Source organism: Vulpes vulpes, chromosome 2 (assembly GCF_048418805.1).
Source record: "Vulpes vulpes isolate BD-2025 chromosome 2, VulVul3, whole genome shotgun sequence".
Lineage (NCBI taxonomy): Eukaryota > Metazoa > Chordata > Mammalia > Carnivora > Canidae > Vulpes > Vulpes vulpes.
Genome location: NC_132781.1, coordinates 18,115,756 through 18,139,157, shown reverse-complemented (window position 1 = coordinate 18,139,157; position 23,402 = coordinate 18,115,756). Strand labels below are relative to the sequence as shown.

The 23,402-nt window shown below is 46.5% G+C and overlaps 1 protein-coding gene across 2 annotated transcripts in view; it reads right to left on the bottom strand.

Annotated features, from left to right (window-relative positions):
• The window catches only part of MAP3K14 (mitogen-activated protein kinase kinase kinase 14), a 46,537-nt gene extending 23,938 nt beyond the window's left edge, over nucleotides 1–22,599 (bottom strand). The window contains exon 1 of one of the 2 annotated variants that reach the window (XM_025986844.2): nucleotides 22,404–22,599. The gene's annotated coding sequence lies outside the window, so the exon portion shown is untranslated. Of the gene's footprint in view, nucleotides 1–3,571; nucleotides 3,686–22,403 lie in introns of those variants that run through there. The other variant, XM_072746987.1, reaches the window with a different exon arrangement.
• Between the last annotated feature and the right edge of the window lie 803 nt (nucleotides 22,600–23,402).

Here is a 23,402-nt window from a genome sequence, read left to right as displayed (position 1 = left end):
TCCCCATTTCTATAAAGGTTCTGGCCTATAAAAAATAGGGTTCTGTATTAAGCCTGGGGCTGCTGGCCAGGCAGCTATCCTAACCCTGGGCTTTGCCCCTGGCTTGTTGTCCAGACCACTGCTTTGCAGCATTGCCCCTTCTTTCTCTTGTAGCTTGCAGGGAGTGAAGACAGACAGTTGTGTCTCTGCCTTTGAAGACAAGTCAAAATCCTGATCCATTATTCAGTTGGGATGCTCTCCCCAGTTCCACTTAGGCCTCAAATGCATCCTGCTCCTCTGCTCTGTCAGAGCTGAAGATGTGCATTGGCAATAACCAAATCCACTTAGCTCACCTACAAGGCTACAGAAATCAAAGGGGAAAGGAAAGGTGTGTTATTTAAATGTAATTTATTCTTTTAGGGCCTGGTGCATATACACTGCTTGTCTGTCTGCTATGGTGCCTCGATGACCCCCTGGAGAAGTCTGGGGGTAGGAGTGACTGAAATGACAGAGCAACCCTTGGGCATATCTGTATGACATGCCTGTTGTAGGAAAGGCTTCTAGGCCCTGAGACAAATTTGGCTCCCTCACCAGCTAGTAAAACTCTTCTGTCCAAGTTGGGGAATTTTTTTTTTTTTTTTAAAGTAGGCTCCATGCCCAGCATGGAGCCCAATGTGGGGCTTGAATTCATAACCCTGAGATCAAGCCCTGAGCAAAGATCAAGACTCAGACCAACTGAGCCACCCAGGTGCCCCCAAGTTGGGGAATTCTTAATGTGGGTTCAAGGACAGTTTCAGGATGGTCTGTGAGCCACAGAAACTATATACAATTTTTATTTTTACAGGGAAGAGGTCCACAGCATCCATAATATTTTCCAAGGGTCTGATGTTCCCCAGAAGGTTGCTGTAGTCTCTTTAGAAGATCAAGGCCAGGGTTAAATGCCCGATTCTTGCACCATTCTTCCATGCCAAAGAAGAGCTCAATAAGGGATGCCTGGGTGGCTTAGTGGTTGAGTGTCTGCTTTTGGCTCAGGGTATGATTCTGGGATCCCAGATCAAGGGCCACATCAAGCTTCCTGTGAGGAGCCTGCTTCTTCCTCTGCCTCTGCCTCTCTATCTCTGTGTCTCTCATGAATAAATAAATCTTAAAAAGAAGAAGAAGAAGAAGAAGAAGAAGAAGAAGAAGAAGAAGAAGAAGAAGAAGAAGAAGAAAAAGAAGAACTCAATAATGTAGCAGTTTCCTACCTGACTGCAAGTTAGAATAACCAGATAAGTTCTAAAATGCACTTGCCCTAGGCCTACTGAATTAGTTGGTGGGAATTGGCCCAGAATCTGTACTTTTGACAAATTCTCTGGGTGATTCTGATTCCAAGGGGCAAGAGACTACCATTTGACCCCTGGTCTGTAAGGTAAGGCTGTGTTGTCCAATATGGCAGCTACTAGCCACATTGTGGCTATTTATATTTAAAGCAAATAAAATTAAATATGATTTAAAAATAAATTCTTCAGTTACACTGGTTACCATATTGGACAGAGCATATAGAGAATATTTCCATCACTAGAGGAAATCAGACAGTTCTTGTTTAAGGCTATGAAAGCAATGTTTTCTCTGAGAGCAGAATTTCTGTTCCTAGGATTCTGGGACAGGACTGGAATTTAGGCTAAATGAATTACTGATTAACTGGAAGGTACAAAAATACGTTTTATTTTGATCTTCAGTGATAACCTTCATATTTCAGTTCCCTTTTTTAGTAAGTGCAATAAAAACACCAGACTAGGAACCAGAAGATATGGGTTCTAGCCTTGGCAACTTTTTTAAAAAAAGCAATGGGATCATTTTTGTCAAATGAAATCATAGCTCAAAGCCCAATATATAAAAGGGCTAGAAGCATGCGAATGACATGTAACTCACATGAGAAACAGCTGCTCTGCTAAAGAAGGTGGGCAGGAGCCCCACATGCTCAGCTTCCCTTCATCTACCAAGGATTTCTGTGGAATCCTAGGTCCTCTCTTCTGAGGAAGAGAGCTTGAAAACCTAGTGACCTAGGAAATATTCTGAGGTTCCTTTTAGTTCTCCAAATGTAACTGATTTGTCAGGATCATTTGAGGGCAAGATGACTAATTCAGAATGATCACTGTCGATACTCACTAAGCACCCACTATTATTAATCCCATTTTCAGATGTGAAGACTAAGGCCTGGAGAAGGCAGTGGCCTGCCGGAATAGCCACACAGTTACAAGCTGCAGAGGTGGGGCTGGACCCACGTGGATGTCCCAAGCCTGCATGCTCAACCTTGAGCAGGACACAGAGATTCTTCTCTCAGCTGCTTCTGACTCGTTTTGAGGACTGGATGAGGCAGAGGACATGAAATGCGAGTTGGCCTGCCTGGCCCACAGAAGATGTTGAATGAAAGTTCATTCTCTTGCCCCTCACCTGCCTCATATATGCCATCACTGAGACAATGGGACTCCTCCATGTTGGTACCACATAGTCAAGGTATTCAGCTGTCGCTAAGGCATTCAACACACTGAATCTCGAGTCTCTGTATATAAAAGGGAAATAAAAATCTCCATTTTATGGGGTGCCTGGGTAGCTCAGTCTGTTAGGCATCTGTCTTCAGCTTGGGTCATGATCCTGGGGGTTGCTGGGATCAAGCCTCATACTGGGCTCCCTGCTCTGCCAGGAGCCTGTTTCTCCCTCTCCCTCAGCCTGTTGCTCCTCCTGCATGTGTGCTCTCTCTCTGTCAAATACACACATACATACACATAACACATACATACGTACATAAATCTTAAAAAAAAAAAATCTCCGTTTTATAGTGTCATCTTAGAAATGTCCACTGAGGGACCAGGGCAGACCAGGGCAAATCCCTCTCATGACTATTTCAACTGGAAGTAAAAACTTGTCCTCCTCTGAATGCCCAGAGGGGACAGATAGCAGAAGTGGAATGACTCAACTTCCTTAATAAGATATTAGTTGAAAACCAATCTTATTCTGATGCTTCCTCTTTTAAGCCTTCAGCTTGCCTGGCCACTAGGGCCACACTGGGTTGGCTTCTGCCTATCAAGAATGAGGGGCTGTGCAGGAAGGGGAACCAAGGTCAAGTGCCAGGCAGAGTGAGCTGGCCTGGCAAAAACAGCCATCTGGCCCAGCAGATCCAGAGATCCTCAAACACGCTCAGACCCTGGCTCCCCTTTCTGCCCTGCCTGCTCTCCCCAGACTTCCCCCACCCCCAGCCTCTGTCCTGGCCAGTCTGCTCCTCTCACTTGCCTGAGCACAGCAGCAATGGGTAAGCCTCAGATTCTTTTCCTTTGCTCAGCCTGTTGGTCTGGTAGAGAATGCCTTCTTCCTTTATTAACATCTATCCTTTATAACTACTCTGCCCTCAGTGAAGCTCCTGCATTTGTTCCACAAGTGTTCAGAGAGTGCCCCCTAAGTGCCAGGGCCTCTACTAACCAGGATCAATCATTCAATGTCTTTTGTGCGTTCGGCATGCATTAGGTGCTTTATCCACTTTATTGCTGAACCTCCTGGAAACCTTGCAAGGTGGGGGATAGTATTGCCATTTTTAAAAAATATTTTATTTACTTACTTGACAGAGAGAGCACAAGTAGGCAGAGGGGCAGGCAGAGGAAGAGGTAGAAGCAGGCCCTCCACTGAGCAGAGCCTGATGTGGTGCTCAATCCCAGGACCCTAGGATCATGACCTGAGCCAAACAAAGGCAGATGCTTAACTGACTGAGATACCCATTTGCCCCTATTATTCCCATTTTATTTTATTTATTTTATTTTATTTTTTTAATATTTTTTAAAATTTTTATTTATTTATGATAGTCACAGAGAGAGAGAGAGAGAGAGAGAGAGAGAGGCATAGACACAGGCAGAAGGAGAAGCAGGCTCCATGCACTGGGAGCCCGATGTGGGATTCGATCCCGGGTCTCCAGGATCGTGCCCCGGGCCAAAGGCAGGCGCCAAACCGCTGTGCCACCCAGGGATCCCTATTCCCATTTTTTTTTTTTAAGATTTTATTTATTTATTCATAGATACAGAGAGAGAGAGGCAGAGACACAGGCAGAGGGAGAAGCAGGCTCCATGAAGGGAGCCCGACGTGGGACTCGATCCCAGGTCTCCAGGATCACACCCCAGGCTGCAGGCGGCGCCAAACCGCTGCGCCACCGGGGCTGCCCCCTATTCCCATTTTATAGATGAAGAAATTAAGGCTCTATGAGATAAGCTGCCCGGAGAAACAAATGAGGCCTAATTTATACAATGAGATCATCTGCCATGGGGTTACTGCTAATGCTTCCTGGCAACCAAGGGATGCCAGGGACCAAGGGATTCCCAGCTCCATTCTAGAATAAAAGCTTATTGGCAGAGGTACTGGGCACCTCAAGCAGTATTACTACCCATGTTGCTATCACTGTTCCTATTTCACCCATGGGTTTGGCCCACTGTTCATATTAATTGCTTAGCCTGTGTAGGCAGGAAGCACAAGAACTAAAAATGAGGGGTCTCTAGTAAAAGCTGAATCAGCAATAAACTGGTCCAACTTCTAGTTCGGTTACACCACCACATGTACCTGGGATGTTAGGATTTTTAACTTGATTAGTTTTAACAGGTCACTCCACTATCTTCAAAAACGACAAGACTACATATAAGGCACACACACAGAAATGAGAATTCCAGGAAAGATTACTTTCACTGAAAGATTCACTGAGGGATGATGTGCTTTGGAAAGTAGAGAAGCAGGATGCAAGAAACCATGGATGGCACAGGAATCTATATGATATGTGGGGTCAATTTAATTAAGAGTGGAATGTAAAAAAAATAGTTTAAGCCACCTTTAAACATTAAGTTCTAGAAAAATAAGCAAGGAAGAAAGGTGGGGGGGGGGATTGTTCAATGAATGGGTAAAGAGTGATGAGCCTTGTAGTTTTGTGAAATTTACATATAAAAATGTTTACACTATATTATTAAAAAACTATAGTTAAGTATGTAGGTTAAAATTTAAGAGTAACTAACTATGGGTAGCCCCGGTGGCTCAGCAGTTTAGTGCTGCCTTCAGCCCAGGGCGGGATCCTGGGGACTAGAGATCAAGTCCCACATCAGGCTCCCTGCATGGAGCCTGCTTCTCCCTCTGCCTGTGTCTCTGCCTCTCTCTATGTCTCTCATAAATAAATAAAATCTTAAAAAAAAAAAAAAGAGTAACTAACTATAAGAATAGAATACAGGATGCCTGGGTGACTCAGTCACTTGAGTGTCTGACTCTTGGTTTTGGCTCAGGTCATGATCTCGGGGTCTTGGGATCAAGCCCCGTGTTGGGGGCTCTGCACCTGGCATGCAGTCTGCTTGAGGTTCTCCCCCCTACCCTTGCCCCTCTCTCTGCTTGTTCGTACACTTGCTTTCTCTTTCTCAAAATAAATAAATAAAATGTTAAAAAAAAAAAAAGAATAGAAATACAACTCAGTTTCTAAACCAGAAGGTCAAAAAAAGAAAAACAGAAAACTTGATCACTCTAACAAAAGGCAAGGAAAGGGCAGCCCGGGAGGCTAAGTGGTTTAGCACTGCCTTCAGCTCAAGGTGTGATCCTGGAGACCCGGGATCAAGTCCCATGTCGGGGGATCCCTGGGTGGCGCAGCGGTTTGGTGCCTGCCTTTGGCCCAGGGCGCAATCCTGGAGACCCGGGATCAAATCCCACATCGGGCTCCCGGTGCATGGAGCCTGCTTCTCCCTTTGCCTATGTTTCTGCCTCTCTCTCTCTCTCTCTCTCTGTGACTATCATAAATAAATAAAAAATTAAAAAAAAAAAAGTCCCATATCGGGCTCCCTACATGGAGCCTGCTTCTTCCTCTGCCTGAGTCTCTGCCTCTCTCTCTCTGTGTCTCTCATGAATTAAAAAAAAAAAAAAAAAAAAAAAGGCAAGGAAAGAAGGGAAAAAGTAGCAAAGATAAAGGACACTAAGTGTAAAATGAAAACAGAAATGAAGGTGGCAGAAGTTGAAATATTAATGCAGCATTAACCATGAATAGATTAAGCCCACCCACCTATTAAAAAACAATCAGGATTTTAAAAGGTCCAGCTAGGGGCACCTGGGTGGCTCAGTGCATACAGTGCATACGCTGTTCAACAACATCTGCCTTCGGCTCAGGGCATAATCCCAGGGTCCTGGGAGCGAGACGCACATCACAGGGAGCCTGCTTATGTCTCTGCCTCTCTCTCTCTGTGTCTCTCATGAGTTAAAAAAAAAAAAAAGAAAAAAAGGTCTAGCTAGAAGCTTACTAAAAGAGACAAAATAAAATTACATAGAAAGACTGAAAAAGGATGACAAGAGATATGACAGCTACTACTAACCTAAGATATGTAATATTCATATCAGACAAAATTTTTAAGATGAAAGTATATAACTTCTATGCACCTAATAAAGAGCCTTAAAATCCAAAGGCTGGTGGCAAGTTGAGGCTTTATGGATGAGTGAGGTCTCTGCTTTGGAGTGTCCTGTCAAATAGAACTGCAGAGTCTTATAACAAAGCATTCTTTGAGCATAGGTTGGGTCTGCTGGGGGTTGGGCTCTGTGCTGAGTGCTGGGTATACACTGGAGAAGACGACCCAGTCCCCTGAGGAGTTTATCGTCTACTAAGGGAAAGAGACAAGTAGTCAGAAAATTACAATACAGTATGGTCACACAGCAGACACAATGGGAACACTTCTTGGGATGCCTCGCTCAACCTGGTGGGTGTCAGGAAAGGCTTCCTCAAGTCCTCAAGATAAGTCTCAAGGGGTAAGCAAAAACTGCCCAAGAATAAGGAAGAAGGTATTCCAGGTGGAGGGAATAGCAAAAGTTAAGGCACAGAGGTGAGTCGAGGAAGAGTCACAAACAGCGCGAAGTTGCTGGCAGGCAAAGCCTAGGTCACACAGGGGTTAAATTCTTAGCGAGAGGGGTAGAATTCAGAGGCAGAGTTCCAGAAGGAGGAACCTACAGGGTAGGGGCAGATGGTGGATGTGGGTTCTTAAATGTAAACTGTGCCCTGGGGACAGAACTCCCACCCTATCTCCCCACCAGGGCTGACAATATCCCAAGCTACAGGCTTCTGGGAGTCTTGCTGAATTTCTTCCCCCAGGCAGAGAGGCTGAGTGGGCACCGGGACCTAGAGCTATATCTGAGGAAGGAGGAAGGAGCACTCTGAGTGGAGGCTGGAAGAATTTCCAAACCTGCCTGGCAGGCCAGCTTGAGGCCTGCTTCCCAGGAGAGCAATTTCTGCTTCAGCATTTTGCATTAAGAAGGATAGGAAATGTGAATGCAAATCAATCATTAAAATCTTCCGGATCAATTTTGAGATAAAAACCCGACATGCCCACAAGAACTCAGTCTTGCCAACTCCACAGGTCAAACTGTTAGGTAAATGAAACAGACGGAATGAAATTTCTGACCGTCCTCCAGATGCCACTGCACGCCTGTCCAAGTTGGCTAGCAAAAACAGCACAGAAACACTGCTGTCTACAGGCCCCTTCAGATGGTCAAGGCATGGGGTGCCTGGGTGGCTCAGTTGGTTAAGCGTCTGCCTTTGGCTCCGGTCACGACCCCAGGGTTCTGGGATGGAGCCCCACATCGGGCTCCCTGCTCAGTGGAGAGTCTGCTTCTCCCTCTCCCCCTGCTCGTGCTCTCTTTCTCTCTCTCTCATATGAAAAATTTTAAAAATCTAAAAGAAACAAGCAAACCCAAATGGTGAAGGCAATCGCCTCATGTCTACTTTATTAGCATAGGTCTTACCTACTTCCAGCTCTTCCCTGACCTCCTCCCAGCCCTAGCTAATCTTAAAACATCTCATCCTTAAGATAACCTCAAGTTCAAAGACATCTGCTGGTTCTGCACTGCTTACGGGCCCAGTATCAACTCTGTGGTCCATAATCTGTCTGACCACTGTTTCCCCAAATGCACAGGGTTTGGTTCCGGCCAGTATGATCTCTCCACGTGACTTGCTCACTGCTCAAATCTACAGGTCTCTGGGTGTGCCATGTCCTTGTGTGGGCCACCCTGCACATCCTTCTTGTCCTTCACTGGGTGAGCTTGGACTTAGGCCTCCAGGAAGTCCCTCCCAACAGCTTCACTGCTTCACCGCACTGACGCCTCCTTTTCTGACTGCCTACCGCACGGGGCTCTCCTCACTCCCCTCACTCTCACCCAGGCCCTTAACCACACCCTCACCACCCCCTAACTCATCAAATGAAGCACTGCAGATGAAAGAACTCTGGAAACAAGAAAGCATATTATACCAAGAGAAGAGAGCCATTTCTGGTGTGCAAAACTCAGAGAATGGTGTCTAGGTAATGGAGCAAACAGAATTGTGGAAAAAGATGCATCATCAGTGATGCTCACTGTCTACTCTAATAGTAAAAACTGGAACAAAATATCTAATGGCGGGGGTGAGTAGGATAAGTATTACATAAACCATGGTATATCCATTAATAATGTTTACAAATAAAAAAATAATGTTTACAAATAAGTTTTAACTGTATGGAAAAATGCAAATGGGACACAATATTAACAGAGAAAGGATTCAGAGTTATATCTAGAGTATGACCCCACCTAGCCTGTCTGTAGACTCCATCAACCTTTATAAAAATGCAGACTGGGTGCCTGGATGGCTCAGTTGGTTGAGCTCCTGACTCTTGGTTTTGGCTGGGATCATGATCTCAGGGTTGGTTGTGGGATTGACCCCATGTCATGTTTGGCATGAGTCTGCTTATCCCTCTCCCTCCCTTTCTGCCCCTCCCCACCCTGTGTGCATGCTCTCTATCATCAATCAATCAAGTATTTAAAGGATTAAGATAAATATAAAAGCAGACATCTAGCACAGACATGCAGCCATGGCTCAATTTTGGTGTTTTAATATATTTACACACACACACACACACACACACACACACACATATAATTTTACAGTTTTCTAATTTGTCCACATGTTTTTCAGCAAGCATGTATTACTTTTCTCCATTTTCATTTTTTTCACAATGTTTCCAAGTGTTTAAAAAACAATACAGAAAGGAGATACAGTAAAAAATCTAAGTCCTTCTCACCCTTCTCCCATCCCTCTGAGGGGATCCCAGTGACTGGTTTCTTGTATATCCCCCAGAGATGTCCTCTGGGGGGTATTACTTTTATCATGAAAACAAGCTACCATGAGAAAAGGGTCTTGTGGCCTGGGATAAGAACTGAGGGGGCATCTGGTTCACAGTTGTGAGTGGGGCTTAATAAATTCGTGATAATAAACACCACCAGCCCACACCATCCACACTGGAAGCCTGGCCAGAATGTCCATGGCTGGTCTGTGAGTTCTAGCAGCAGGGCTACCAAGACGGAGGGCTGGAGATGGGCAAGTCCGTCCCTCCTGGTTTTGGTTTTCATTTCTGTCTCTTTCTTGTTTCCCACTGGGGGCTGTGGGTTTTATCAGTTATGACTCAAGAAGTAGGAAGGTGCTCAAAGATCAGCCTTCTTTAACTCTGACGGCCACGGCTTCCTCGCTTTTATTTCTAGTCATTGAGGCCAAGTGCGTGCAGTAGTTAAGCCCTGTGCAGGATGTTAAGAAATGCTTGTGTGGACAAGTGGCTCCACAGAGAGCAGGACACACAGCAGAACTGGACCTGAGACGAAGCCACCAGCCCCCACTTCCCCTGATCATGTCACAGGTGGGACTTGAGGGTCAGTCTGAATCTGGGAACCTGAAAAAGGTGAGCTGTTCTGACAAGTCTCTCCTCCCTTCCTTATTTAATATCTGACCCTCCTGTATGTTTTTTCAATCTGTATTTTGTTTTCAAATACAAAAGTAATACTTGTTCACTGTAAAAATTTCAACCATACAAGGTGCTTAGAGAAAAAAAAGAGAACTTTACCCCATTCCTTCCTCCCTACAAGATGATGTAAATCCTTCTAGTACTATTATATATATATATATATATATATATATATATATATATATATAGTTTGGGGTTATTTTTAAAAGGAACATGGGCTTATACATATCTAATATTCTACAAGGTATAGCTTTCACTTAACAATAGATCATGGAGAGTGCCTGGGGTGGCTCAGTTGTTTAAGTGTCCAACTGTTGATTTCAGTTCAGGTGATGGTCTCATGGTTGTGAGATCAAGTCGCCAGCTGGGCTCCATGCCCACCATGGAGCCTGCTTAAGATTCTCTTTCCCTCTCCTTCTGCCCCATCCCCTCACTCCCTAAAAACAAAATTAAAAAGCCCCTAGCAAATAACAAAAAAACCCCACAAGAGATTATGGATACTGTCCCCCTTCAATGTATGTAGATCACTCTCATTTTTCTTAATGGCTCCATAAGATTCCAGGGTATAAACACACTATCATTTCTTCACCTATCCTTCTATGATGTTCTTGCAAATTGGTCCCAATTTTTCATTCATATAAGTACTACTGCAAAAACAAAATAAAATCAAATCCCCCAAATCCTTTATTTACTTCTTTGTGCACTTGTACAGGTAAATTCTACGTGGTAAATACCTGGAACCGGAATTTCTGGGGGACCCTTTGCACGGTCACTTGTTTCTATGTGTCATGAAAGTAGGCAGCCTTGGTCAGTCTGGGACAGGTGGTTCACAAATATTATATTAGTTATTTGCTAGAAAGATGCTATCCTTGCCTTTAAGGTGCTTATAATCTAGTTGGGGAGAATGGCTGGCTGGATAAATGATAAAGGAATCACAAAATGATCTAGGGGTCAGAAAGGCCCTTGGAGGTCATTTATTCCAACATATCACCTAATAACCCTGAGGACAGCCACCTGGCTACATAACAGGATGTATAGAGTCCAAAGGTCTGAGTTTGAACTGCAGTCTAACACTCCGGTGTTACCCAGGTTACCTGGGTGACCAGGTGTAGATCACTTACTCTGAGACTCAGATGTCTCGTCTGTAAAACAGGGATGTTTGAACGGAAATATCAGGATTTTACAGGACAATTAAGTGCAAGAAGCGATCTTTAAATGACCAATACTGTGTCTAGAACACGGTGGGTGCTCTGTAAATGTTAGCAAAACCTCCAACAAAAAGAAAGCTGATACAAGAAAAGTCCTTTCCAGGACTGGAAGAACCAGTTGCTTGAAAGGCCTTGCCTCTGCAGAGCTGAAATCCACCTTGCAAAGCCTCTAGCTAGCAGTCCTCGTGTCAGGAGGAAGGTCTGGAACGGACACTGTCAAATAAGAGGGGAGAACCCCCAGACCAGAAGGGTAAAAGTAGTCAGCAAGACAAGGTCAGCCTACGAGGGGGATGTTCTCTGAAGCGCATTCTGCACTTGCTACTCGCCCAGTCTCTCCCTCTGCTGGCAGTGCCTCAGCCCCAAATGGACTGAGGAATGAGATGCCGGGGCATGATGAACCAGGACCCAAAATTCCTTGACAGCTCAAGTTGAAATTAGCTGTCCTGTGGACTTCTTTGGGTATTTTCAACAATCTGCTGCTACATGTATACACATTAATTACACATAGGCTGGCTGTCAAAAACAATAAAAATAATGGCAGCTATTATTGCTTGCTGCATATTAGGTAATGCATGCGCTGTTTCTTGGACCCTCCCAGAAACTCTGTGAGTAGGGCGCTAATATTATTCCCTTTATATGGACAAAGAAACTGAGGCTCCGGAGCTCAAGTAGTTAGTCTGAGGCTACTGTACAAGGAATCAGCAGAGGCCGGATTTGTGCAAAGGGCTCTTATGTCAAAGTACATACTCTTAGCCATGACACTATTTTCACGTGATCTAAGCTTTAAAAATTGAGACCCAAATGCAGAAGCTGCCACAAGCCAAAGGTTTGTTAGTGAGAAACCCAGGGACTGACCCAGGAGGAAGCACCTCAATTAGGGGCATAAATATAGCCAGCCTATGTTCTGGAAAAAAGCAACTTCAAAATGGCAACGAGAAGGAAAGATTCCAGGCTGGACACATGGTAGGCCAGAGTTCCTTAGCCTACCCATGCTCAGCTTGGGTATCAGGTCATGCACTTGGGCCCACTGCAAGGACCAATTCTAGGACAAAGTTCAAATTTACCATGCATTTTAGAAGGCCTGGCTCCAGGCTATTTTACTGTGGTTTTTGTTGTTGTTGTTTGTTTAATAGCAAAGCCCTGAGCATCAGATAGTATTTTCATAAATATGGTCAGTACTTTATCTCTGGGCCCCTGACAAAGGGCACTGTATAAGCTTTAAAAGAAAAACGTTACATTGACTTGAGTCCTTGCATGAGGAGAGCCAATAGCATACCAGTAGAAGATGCCACTGGAGGGGTGCCAGGGTGGCTGTCGGTTAAGCAACTGCCTTCGGCTCAGGTCATGATCCTGGGGTCCTGGGATCGACCCCCACATCGGGCTCCCTGCTCAGTGGGGAGCCTGCTTCTCTCTCTTCCCCTGCCTGCCACTCCCCCTGCTTGTATACTCTGTCAAATAAATAATGTCTTTAAAAATTTTTTTAAAAAAGGGGGACACCTGGGTGGCTTTGCGGTTGAGCATCTGCCTTCCACTGGGGTCACAATCCTAGGATCCCAGGATTGAGTCGCACATTGGGCTCCCTGCATGCAATCTGCTTCTCCCTCTGCCTGTCTCTGCCTCTCTCTGTGTCTCTCATGAATAAATAAATAAAATCTTTAAAAAATAAAATAAAAAAATAAAAAATAGTAAAAAAAAAAAAGAAGATGCCACTGGAGCATCATTGATCCACATAGACAATTATGGAAATGGTATACAAGAGAATTGGGTAGGGGGAGTAGCAGTGAGGAAAAAAACTCCCAACCATTTGCATGCCTTATTTTATATAATAACCAGCAGGAAATTTTAATGTATGTTATGTCAAAAAAAATTTCAAGTGTGTTTTGTGGGTGTTTTGTGTCATTGAACATCTTGGTTAAGTGGGGCTGCAGTGTATACACTATTTGGTAATGATTAATTTCCAAAGATTACAGTGCCCTAAACTGCCCCTGACACTAAAATCATGCCAAACACAATCAGCTTTCTTTTGATGAGTCAAAATGCACTTCTGGAACTGATCAGGCCTTGAGGTCATCACTACAAGCAACACTGGGTTATAAAAAAAACAGTTCTCCTTCTTTAACCTCCTGAACTGGATTCTGAGCACGGAGCAGTTCCCTGGGCTGTGGTTAATCCCACTGAAATACAACCACTCCCCTCCTCTCTCAGTTTGTGACTGTTTTCCCAGGTGGGACCGGCTTCAAGCAGCGTCTATCAGTACACAGAGCAGATGGAGAAAGACAGGTTCAGCCTCCCCATGAGGGAGGAGGCTTCAAGTTCATTGTACTCACTGGTGACTGGTTTTGAAATTGAGGAACTAGTTTGAGGAACTTCAAAATAAACAAGAAACCCAAACAACTCGGCTTTCCACAGAAGACTTCCAATGCATGGGGGTAAATGGAAGGAAGCCCATAGTCCAGCTCTGCTTTTCTGGCAGTGGAGCCCTGATCACAGCCTCATTTCAGATGCTGCCCTGCACACCCTTTGACAGACTGGTCTGAGTGACAACATGAGAGGCCAAGGTGACTTTGATGTGTCCCTTTATAATACAGGGTCACATTCTTGCCCTCCTCCAGGAAGGGAAGAAAGGCCTGGGACCTGTGGTGTAACAGAATATTCAGAGAATCTCAGAGTATTACTTGGTAAAGGAGGGGAAACCAGGAATAACCTGTGGCTCTTTCAGTCTTTTTTGGGCCAGCTGGGTCTAGAAGGATGAATGTGGATGCTGGTCTTGTACTTTTACTCAACCACAGATACCCAGCCAGTGGTTCCCATGCTCCCATGCTGCACTGGCCAGTAGATGCCATGGTGACCAAGACAGACAAGGTCCTTGCCCTTGTGAGGCTTTCACCACTGTAACCCTGGAAAGGCTTTTCTGGAATGCTGAACTCGGTTACTAAGAAGCACTGTCATGGGTCAGGCTTTGAATCATTTGCCTATGAACCTGTGTCAGAGTGGCACCAAGAATATGGGATTTGTCACTGTGTCACTGCCTTCTCTATTCCAGCCTGGAAGGCTAGGATAAGTCAGCCATCTCTTTAATAGCTAGCTACCTGTCGTTTGCTTCTGCTCTGAACTACGTGTAAGCACACATTTCTCCTGACTGTGCCTTCACCTCTGCAAATGCTTTCCTGTCCTCCGAGACTGCTGAAGTTCCCAGATTGTTCTCAAGCTCCTTTTCTAAGCTGACAGATCCCACCCAGACACCTGCAGAATGGGAGGCAGGGCTCCTCTGTGTGTGACAGTGCTGGGTCAAGCTGAATAAGGACCACTGGGCTGCGATGCCTTCCTGGCTCCTCTCCAGCCCCCACAGTTGTGGTTCAAGATTTAGCACCTGCAATGTCTGTCTTCCCCCTGCCACAATGAGATCCTCAAGGGCAGCATCTCCATTATCCTCGTTTTCATATTCTAGCACCTGCCAGAGACTGCCACATGTGACATTCTTGGCAAGGGCTCACTGAAAGGATGACTGATGCTCTCCTGAAGAATATATGAGTATCCTGGCTCTAAGAGCCTGGCTGGTCTGGCATCTGAGTGTCCCGACTGTCCATTCACCTGGTGAGCAGAGCAGTAGGCAGAGCCTGGTGATCAGGGTGGTCTGTATTCTGACTGCACCCCAGCAAGAAAGTGTCATGCAAGCTGGGTACTGAGCCACCCTTGTCTCCTTTCCTAAATGCTGACCTTGATACCCAATTATTTCCAATTCTTTGAGAAGATGACCCTTCTACAATGGACAACATCCATCTGGGCTCTGATGTGCACATATATGCTCAATGAGAGGTGGTACACAAATCTCTGCCTTTTACAATTATCTCTATAAAGCTATTCCTGCCTCTCAAAGTACAGCATCTGCCAACAGTACAGTCCCAAGTTGGGACTACTGAGCATGGGCTCAAGGAACCTGATTCATCCAACTATTTCTTGGGCCAAAGGAGTCTATTTCAAATCTTAATTGGTAATAGCATCCTCATGAGCTTGGCTAAGACTCTCTTTCTTTCTAAACCTCCCACTCATCCCTAGTATTGGCCCGTAGATGAGTATTGACTACTTCTAGCCCAGTAAAAGGAAATGTCAATGAGAGCAGAAGGTGGGTGGTGAATCTCAGATACAACAGCTCTTTTTTTTTTAAGGGGATTTTTAAAAAATATTTTATTTATTTATTCATGAGAGACACAGAGAGAGCAATAGAGGCAGAGACACAGGCAGAGGGAGAAGCAGGCTCCATCCAGGGAGCCCGTCGTGGGACTCGATCCGGGTCTCCAGGATCAGGCCACTAAAGGTGGCACTCAACTGCTGAGCCACCCTGGCTGCCCCTACAACAGCTCTTCATACTTACAGGGGCCACCGTCCAGATAGGACATCATGCTTTGACCACAAGGAAGAGCTTCTTCACTGAGAATTGCTTGGATAATCCAGTTGGAATGACATCTGACTGCTCTGGCTTTTCTGATCACCTGCATGCCATGGGCAACCTATCTCTTCTTCAAGTGGAAAGATGCAGAAGTATTTGGGGCCCAGTGGGTTTGTACCCTCACGATCAATCATTAATAGTAACTGAATGCCCACTCTGGGTAAGATACTGCTTGGGGAGGTAGGAGGGTACCCTAAAGGTGTGGGCAACCTTTGAGACTTCCGGGTAACCCTGCCCAGAATTGTATTTTCTTATCAACCTTGACCTCCTTTTGGTTACACAAACTCATGGTATAAGGGTGTCAAGTGAATAGCTTTCTGTTGACTTTTTCTTAGACCCAGCTGCTCTGGCTCCACCCTTCCCAGGTCTGGCAGAGCTTTGCAGAAAGGCTGACAGTGATGGGGTCAGGGTGGGGGAATAAAAGAGGAACTAGTTAAAAAATCCAATTCCTACTCCAGGAGTAGCTCCTTTGTTCAGTGGCAGCACAGCACAGTGGAAAGAGCCCAGACTTTAGTTCAGATTTTGCCATTAACTAGCCATGCGGCTTTGTGCTACTCACTCTGCTTCCTTGGGCCCTCATTTTCTCTTCTGTTAAATAGGGGGGTTGTGAATAGTAAAGATCATTTCCAGGCTGTAATTCTAATAGCTCTTTCTTGACAGACTGGTTAAGGTCTAAAGGTCACTTAACCATGCTTGCCTGAAATGATGGCTGGCTAGTTCAGATTGATGGGGTGTGCCTATGGGCTGAAGAGAAGTCTATGACCACCTGTAAGGCAATGCTAGTTCTTTCCCTGAGGCTTCAATAATGTCAAGCCCTCTTTGTGGGACATTGCCTACAGATGTCCCTGACCATTAGCTGTCGAGCTCAACACCAACTATACGGGTCTAGAAGAGTTCTGAAGAGACTCTTTGTCTTGGTGGATGCCTGGTCATGGCCTTAGTGGGAAGAGGGTGAGCAGAAGCCATAGCAATCAGAAACTGGGGGGCAGGTATGGCTTAGGACTTTCTTCTGCCACTTCTTTCTGAGCCCAAACACTGGTCCTGGATATGTGGACAACTGAAGTGGTGGTAGGCTTGGAATGACAGTTCCCTCAAGTCCAGGGTTTAATCTAGCCTTTTCAATCATCGGAGTTCTTCAGAGCCCTTCAACTCAGGTCGTAAAAAGAAAGGCAGGTGGAAAAGGGTTCCCCAAAAGGTCTTTTACACCAAAGCACAGTTTGCTTTCTCTGCTCCTTGCCAAGGGGTTTCCCAGCTCCCTGGAGCCAAAGCTCCCCTCCTGCTTCCTTGCTGACTGTCACTGGAAGCGGGCCATTTTCCACCCTCAAGGTAGCTGGACTCAGGAGTGCAGTGATACTGCTGATCTGGGTTCTGTGCCTCATTCACATGACCCCCCAGCCAGGGGATCCATCTCTCTGTTGGTTGGCAAGCCTTGGGAGCCTCCCATTTGTTTCCTTATTCCTGCCTCCAAAGCCCTTCAGCTGAGAAAGTGATCTTTGGCAGAGGGCTTCTTTTTTTTTTTTTTTAAGTTTATTTATTATTATTTTTTTAGTACTCTCGACCCCCAACACGGGGCTCGAACTCACAACTCCCAGATCCAGAGTCACATGTTCTTCAGACTGAGCCAGCCAGGCGCCCCAAGGCAGAGGGCTTCTTGACAAGTTCTGCTCAAAACTTCCTCTGCAATTTGGCTGGGGAATAAGTCGCCTGTCACCTACACCCCTGCACGGGTGACTCACCTTCTAGAGAAAGTGCTCTGCTCACCTAAGCAAAGCTGCCTGGAAAATGACTAAGGCACCTATCAAATGCACTCTGTGAGGCCGACCAGTTAGTGAGCTGGGTCCAGATATTTTGCCTCTCACCTCCAGTCTGAAGTCAGTGTGGAGCTGCCACTCCAGGCCTGCTGGTTTCATTTTCATCTGAACCGAGCTCCACATGAGGCTTGACATCCGGTGATCTATTTTTTCTAAAAACTAGGTTCACTTTAGAAATGACTCTCTGGCCATGAATACAGCTTCCCCAAGAGAAAACAAAATGTTATTTAAAGGGAACGTCAGCCTGGTGGGAGCCTATATTTTTGTTTCGTATTAAGAAGAGGACAAAGGAATTTAAAATGTAGTATGAAACTTTTTCCCTTGGGTGATTTAAAGGAAAATCTGCAAGTCCCTGACTACAGGGACCCCCAGATATGATACTAGCAATAAGCTGACAAAGAGGTATTTATAAGGGGAAAGGGTGGTGAGCTGGGGGTGCCATGCAGTGGTGAGAATCTTACCCCACAGAACCGAAATCTCCCTCTGAGTCTTTCAAAGAACAAGTCCTTGTTGACTTATATTCTATATAGTATTTTCCTATTTTTTATCTTTAGAGCTAAGGCTAGGACCTACTTTACCACATGGGGGTGGGGGCAGAGGGAATCCTAGGAAGGACCAGCCCCGCTTCTGGCTGAGAGTCCTGGGCTTAGGATCACCAGCTCTGATGGGGCACAGCCTGGGCCTCCATAGGCTCCTTCAGAGGGTGGTGAGGGCAGTATTTAGTATGTGACAGGGACAGCATGACAGTGAAACTTCTATGCAGAAGAAACATCCCCCGGAGATCCTACTGAGAAAATGACTCTGCTCTGTCAGGCAGTCTGATCCTTCCTGACCTCATCTTACAGAAAAAAGGCAACTAGGACCATTGCTATTACTACTACCACTACCACCACCACTACCACCATTTCTAGCTGTCATGTTCTGCGGCTTATTATGTGCCAGGCACTGAGCTCAGCACTTTACATGTATTCTCTCATTTTCTACTCAAAACAACCCCATGAAGTATTTCTGATCCCATTTATAGATGAGGCATCCGAGCCGAGGGAAGTGAAGTGATTTGCCTGAGTCACACAGGCAGACAGTGGCAAACCTGGACCTGACCCAGGTCTGTCTGACTTGACAGGCTAAACCCCCACATCTGACATTGGAGATACCGCAGACTTGCTCTATTGCTCCGGCTAAATCACTTGACTACTCTGCCTTAATGTCTGCATCTATAAAATGAAGATAAGCAGACTCGTCCAGAGGATGTGCTCTTCATCTTTCAGCCCTTTATTAATAAGTAATTATGAATAATCAACACCAGGTAACAACTGTTAGCAATACTTATTAATCTTTTTAAAAAATATTTTATTTATTTATTCATGAGGGACACAGAGAGAAAGGCAGAGACACAGGCAGAGGGAGAAGCAGGCTCCATCCGGTAAGGCTGATGTGGGACTTGAGCCCAAGACCCCGGGATCATGATCTGAGCTGAAGGCAGATGCTCAACCACTAAGCCACCCAGGTGCCCCAATACTTATTAATCTTAATACTTGTTAGGTTAAATAGAGAAATAAAGCAGCCATCCTGGTTTAGTTACATTCAAAATTGCCATGTTTCGGGGAAAAAAACAATTTAGGGGTTCCTGGGTGGCTCAGTTGATTGAACATCTGCCTTTGGCTCAGGTCATGATTTCAGGGTCCTGGAATTGAGCCCAGCCCCACGTAATGGGGCTCCCTGCTCAGCGGGGAGCCTGCTTCTTCCTCTCCCCTGCCCCTCACTCTTCTTGTGCATACTCATGTGCTCTCACTCTGTTAAATAAATAAATAAATAAATAAATAAATAAATAAATAAAATCTTTATTAAAAAAAACACACAAAAAACAATACCCCACCCCTGACCCCACCCCTCATTTATCCTTTCATGAGTAAGTTAGTAGAGAAAGCAGTGAACTAGAGGTCAAGAAATGTGGGTTTAGATTTTGGGCATGACAATGATGTCTTGAGTAATCTCATCCACTTTATTCCTTCTTATGAGGCTTGCCTTTCCAGATCTTTGGCTCTGCCTTTCTTTACATGAGTGTTGTAAGAAAATACCAAAAAAAAAAAAAAAAAAAAAAAAAAAAAAAAAAAAAAAAGGTTACAAGGTACCATAACTCTTGATGCCATATAATTTTAAGATATTTATATCAGGAGAATAAGGGGTTAAAGGATGTAAAATTGCAAGCCAGGAAGAGGATCTTTTAAACTAGAATACAAAGAAGGGCACACAGGCCACAGGCCACTCAGGAAAAATGACTTTTCTCTGTAGTGTCACTCAGGTAAATAAGACAAACCCAGAACTGAAGGCTCCAGACCCAACACACTTCAATGTTTCACTCAGCTCAACTGAAATGTTCTACTACACAATGTGTCCTAAGTTTAGCCTTCTATTTCTAATCTACGGCTTTCAACATTTCAGTCAGCATCACCCAAGTAAATGCAAAGCCTTCACACGTGCATCACTTCACTCACCCCACCCCTTGAGGATGCTCAGCCCCTACTCCTTTTCCTTCTTCCCACGGAGTGCAGAGGCCAGAGGGCCTTTGTATCCTTATGGTTCCCCAAACCCACGGACATGGAATTGTCTCCCTTCCCGCCAATTTCACACCAGTGCCATCAAAAGTGCCCATAATGCTCAGATGTTTCCAGTTTAACTGAAATACTAAAATGGGGCAAACAGGAAGCATCAGACACAACTGCGGTAGTGACTTATTAATCACGAAAGCAGAATTTTAGTTGCATTTTAACCTTTTGCCAGGAAAAAAAAAAAAACCAGCTTTGAGATGATGGTAGCCTTTGGTACAAATATGCTGCCTATATGAGTATCAAGCTGACTTATACTTTTAATTTAGGACTGAGTTGGGTTCTACACTTCTTAACTATCCTCCCGGAAAGAGCATCTGTCAGGCCAACCACTATGAATCTGTCACCTCTTCATCAAGGCAAGGCAGACCTGTCAGAAAAGCTCCTGTGCTGTCCACTGAGACAGGAAAAAAAATAGGAAATTAAAAATGACTTCACAAGCCAAAGTGATAGAATGCTCTTAAGAGGGTACCAACAGTGAAGAAAACAAGCCTGGATGAAGCTTTGCTTTTCCCATCTCTACAGATCTCTCACCAGACCTTGGCCAGGATGAACTGTTACCATGAACCAAAAAAATCACAACAGTTGCCTGGATTTGGACAACCAATCAGGGAAAGCCTGCCTCTCAACATTAAATGATATACAAACACTCCAAGCAGATCACAAAGGAGTCAGTGTTCAACAGGAGAACCAAAATGAGGAACCAAACCTCCATCTGTTGAGGCGAAACGGCCAACCAGACATTTTTGTTTAATAGATGAAGGCTCATTTGGCAGGGTCTCTGTCTGTGGTGCCGCTCCCACAAACCCTAACAGACAATACCAGAGGCAAAAACTCCCCTTCAGAACTGCTCCTTATAATCTGAAAAACAGTCAGAAGGTGACCTAAAGCTTGGCAGCTTATTGCTGTCTGATTTTACAAAAGTGTGGGAACATACACCTGGGTATGTATTTCTAAAATTAAAGTCAGAGACTATATAACTTTTATTTTGAGATCTTCTGAGAAGTTCACCACACCCTTCAAAATAAGTGAGGATGTCTTAAAGATGTCAGAGGTCTGGCATCACTGCACCCAAAGAACTGGCCTTGACATCACTTAAAAAACACCAAGAGTAACCCCAAATACATCATAAGCAAGACAAGCACCTGTCCTCTCCTGGTAAGAGCATACCACACCAAACGTCTCCCTTATTCTTCTTCTTGCAACTAAGTCCCATAATGTGGTGGTCCTGGCCCAGGGGAAGGAAGCTGGTTAAGACCTCAGTGGCCCAGGCTCCTCACCCTGAGTCCGAGCTATGAGGCATAAGGCAACATGAATACCACCCACCCCACCACCTGCCTCAGTACCCTCACCTATCAAACTGGACAATACTGTCTATGTCTTCACCCAGATATCTGAAGGAAAAAGGAGGTTATAGGTATGAAGATACAAAGTTTAAAAAAAAAAAAAAGAAAAGAAAAAAAAAGAAAAAAACAAAAACCATCACTAATGTTAAGATACTATCTCCCTGTAATGTTTCAGAAAGACCATGTTTCTAGTCAAGGGGTTTTCAACATTTTTCCTGGAATGAGCTTGAGACTGCTATTTTGTACTGGGCCCCACTTCTCATCACTTAACTTCACTTGCTTTTAGATTCCTTAATTAAGCCACTGGTGTTCACACTTTCCAGTTGACAAAAATGATTCTACCGTTCACACCACTGATTTCTGTACTCTTCTCCAGCCATCCTCTTCTTCCCCACATGACCCCGGTCCACCTTTTAAGACCCAAGGCAAAATTTTAAACTCTAATTAGGAAGGAAGCGCCTTTTTTCTGAAGTTACCCAGCACCGAGGAGGCTTCTGGGCAGGTGGGACTCTGCCCTGTACAAGAGGCCTCTTTCTGCCTAGTGACCCGTGGGCTTTCAAGATGGGAACAGCGTACCGGGGCCCACAGAAGAACTCCTGAGTGGGGCGGACACAAGGCTTACAGAGGCTCAGGGTGAGAAAGAGGATGCTGAGCGTGGCCAGCACTGCCCCGCGCGGTGCCAAGGGCACGTCGACTCCTTCTCCCCGCCTCGGGGTGTGACCGGAGAACTTCCCAAGGGAAGGCCGAGGGTTTCACTGCCAGGGCAGGTGGAGGGCGCACAGCCCCGAAGCGCTCGTGCATCGCCACGCCACCGTCCGTCCCCGTCCCCGCGCCAGGCGAGTTCCCACCCCGGGGGTCCCCAGGAGAGGCGCAGGAGGGGAGGGCTTGGCTGCGGCGCAGCGGAGCGCGGGGAGCAAGGGGGTGTCGGGCAAGGGGAAGCAGGGCGCCCCTTCGCGCGCTCTGGGCGCGTGTGCGGCCTGCGGGGGTGCGAGGCGAGCACGGCGTGCGGCCGTGACCCTAGCGGCGTGGTGCGAAGCGAGCGCTCGCGGCCCGCCGCCGGAGGCCCCGCGCGGGAGGACCTGACCCGCCGCGCCGCCGACCCCCACCATTCCGGGCGGCCGGCCCGGCGGCGGCCCGGTCCCAGGCGGAGGGGCGACGCGGTCCCCTCCGCTCCGTGGCGCCCCGCTCCGGGCCCCGGGGTCCCGCCCAGTCACCTACCGGCCGAGCGCCGATCTCCCCAAGCAGCGAGTGTCGCGCTCCCCTCGCCCGCGATCTCCCGCCGCCGGCCGCCGACCGCTGGGCTACGGGACTGCTGTCGCCCAGCCCCGGCCGCGGGCCCCGCCCCCTCGCCGCCTTCCCGGCCGCCCCCGGGGCCACGCCTCCCCCGGCGGCTGCAGATTTGCCTCGCTTCGCGCCTCCTGGCTCGGGCCGCACCTCGACCTTGGCCCCGCCCCCCCAGGCTAACCAATGAGAAGGCGCGTCCAGGCTGGTCCCGTCGTCCAGCCCTTAGCGAAGATTGGCTAGGAAGGCCGCGTTTCCAGAAATGGGCACTATTTCCGGACAGTGTTTATAGAGCAGAGATTGCTAGGCGGACAGATTGACAGAAGGCGGAGGCAGCCAGGGTGTTGGTGTAACCGCACATGCGCACTGGCCTTCTGGCAGTCTTTACGTGTTGCGTGCTTCTGGAGGTTACGGGAAGGAAGGGCGGCTGTGCGCATGCGTGGGCACCCCCAGACTTGGACTAGGGTTACCTTGGAGACGGCGAGGCGCTCTCCCACCCCGGTCTGGTTCTGCTTCCTCTTTGCACTTAGCCCTGGCGGCTGGGGAAGGTGTGGCGTGAGGTGGGGGGGTGGGGGAGTGGTGGTTCAAAACGCTTTTATTGAGCACTTACTGTGTGCTTGGCGCTGTAGAATCTCTGAGGACGAGTAAGACAGGTTCTGGTGCCTTCCCTTGAGAAGCTTGGGGAGCCCAGGGCCTGATGGACCCAGGTCTGATGAGAGAGCTTGTGGATGGCTTGGTGCAACCCCTTCGTGCAGCCAGAGAAGCAACGGAGTGGGAGCGCTGCGCGAAGCATTTCCCAGCTGGGTTTACAGGTTATAGGGCCAGAGAGAAGACTGGAACTTCACCTGTGCGAGAAAAGGGACCTGGAATCTGAATATGGTCCAAGGTGTCAACAGTGCTTCTTTCTGAATGGGGGAGTAGGGAGTGGTTAGGGAA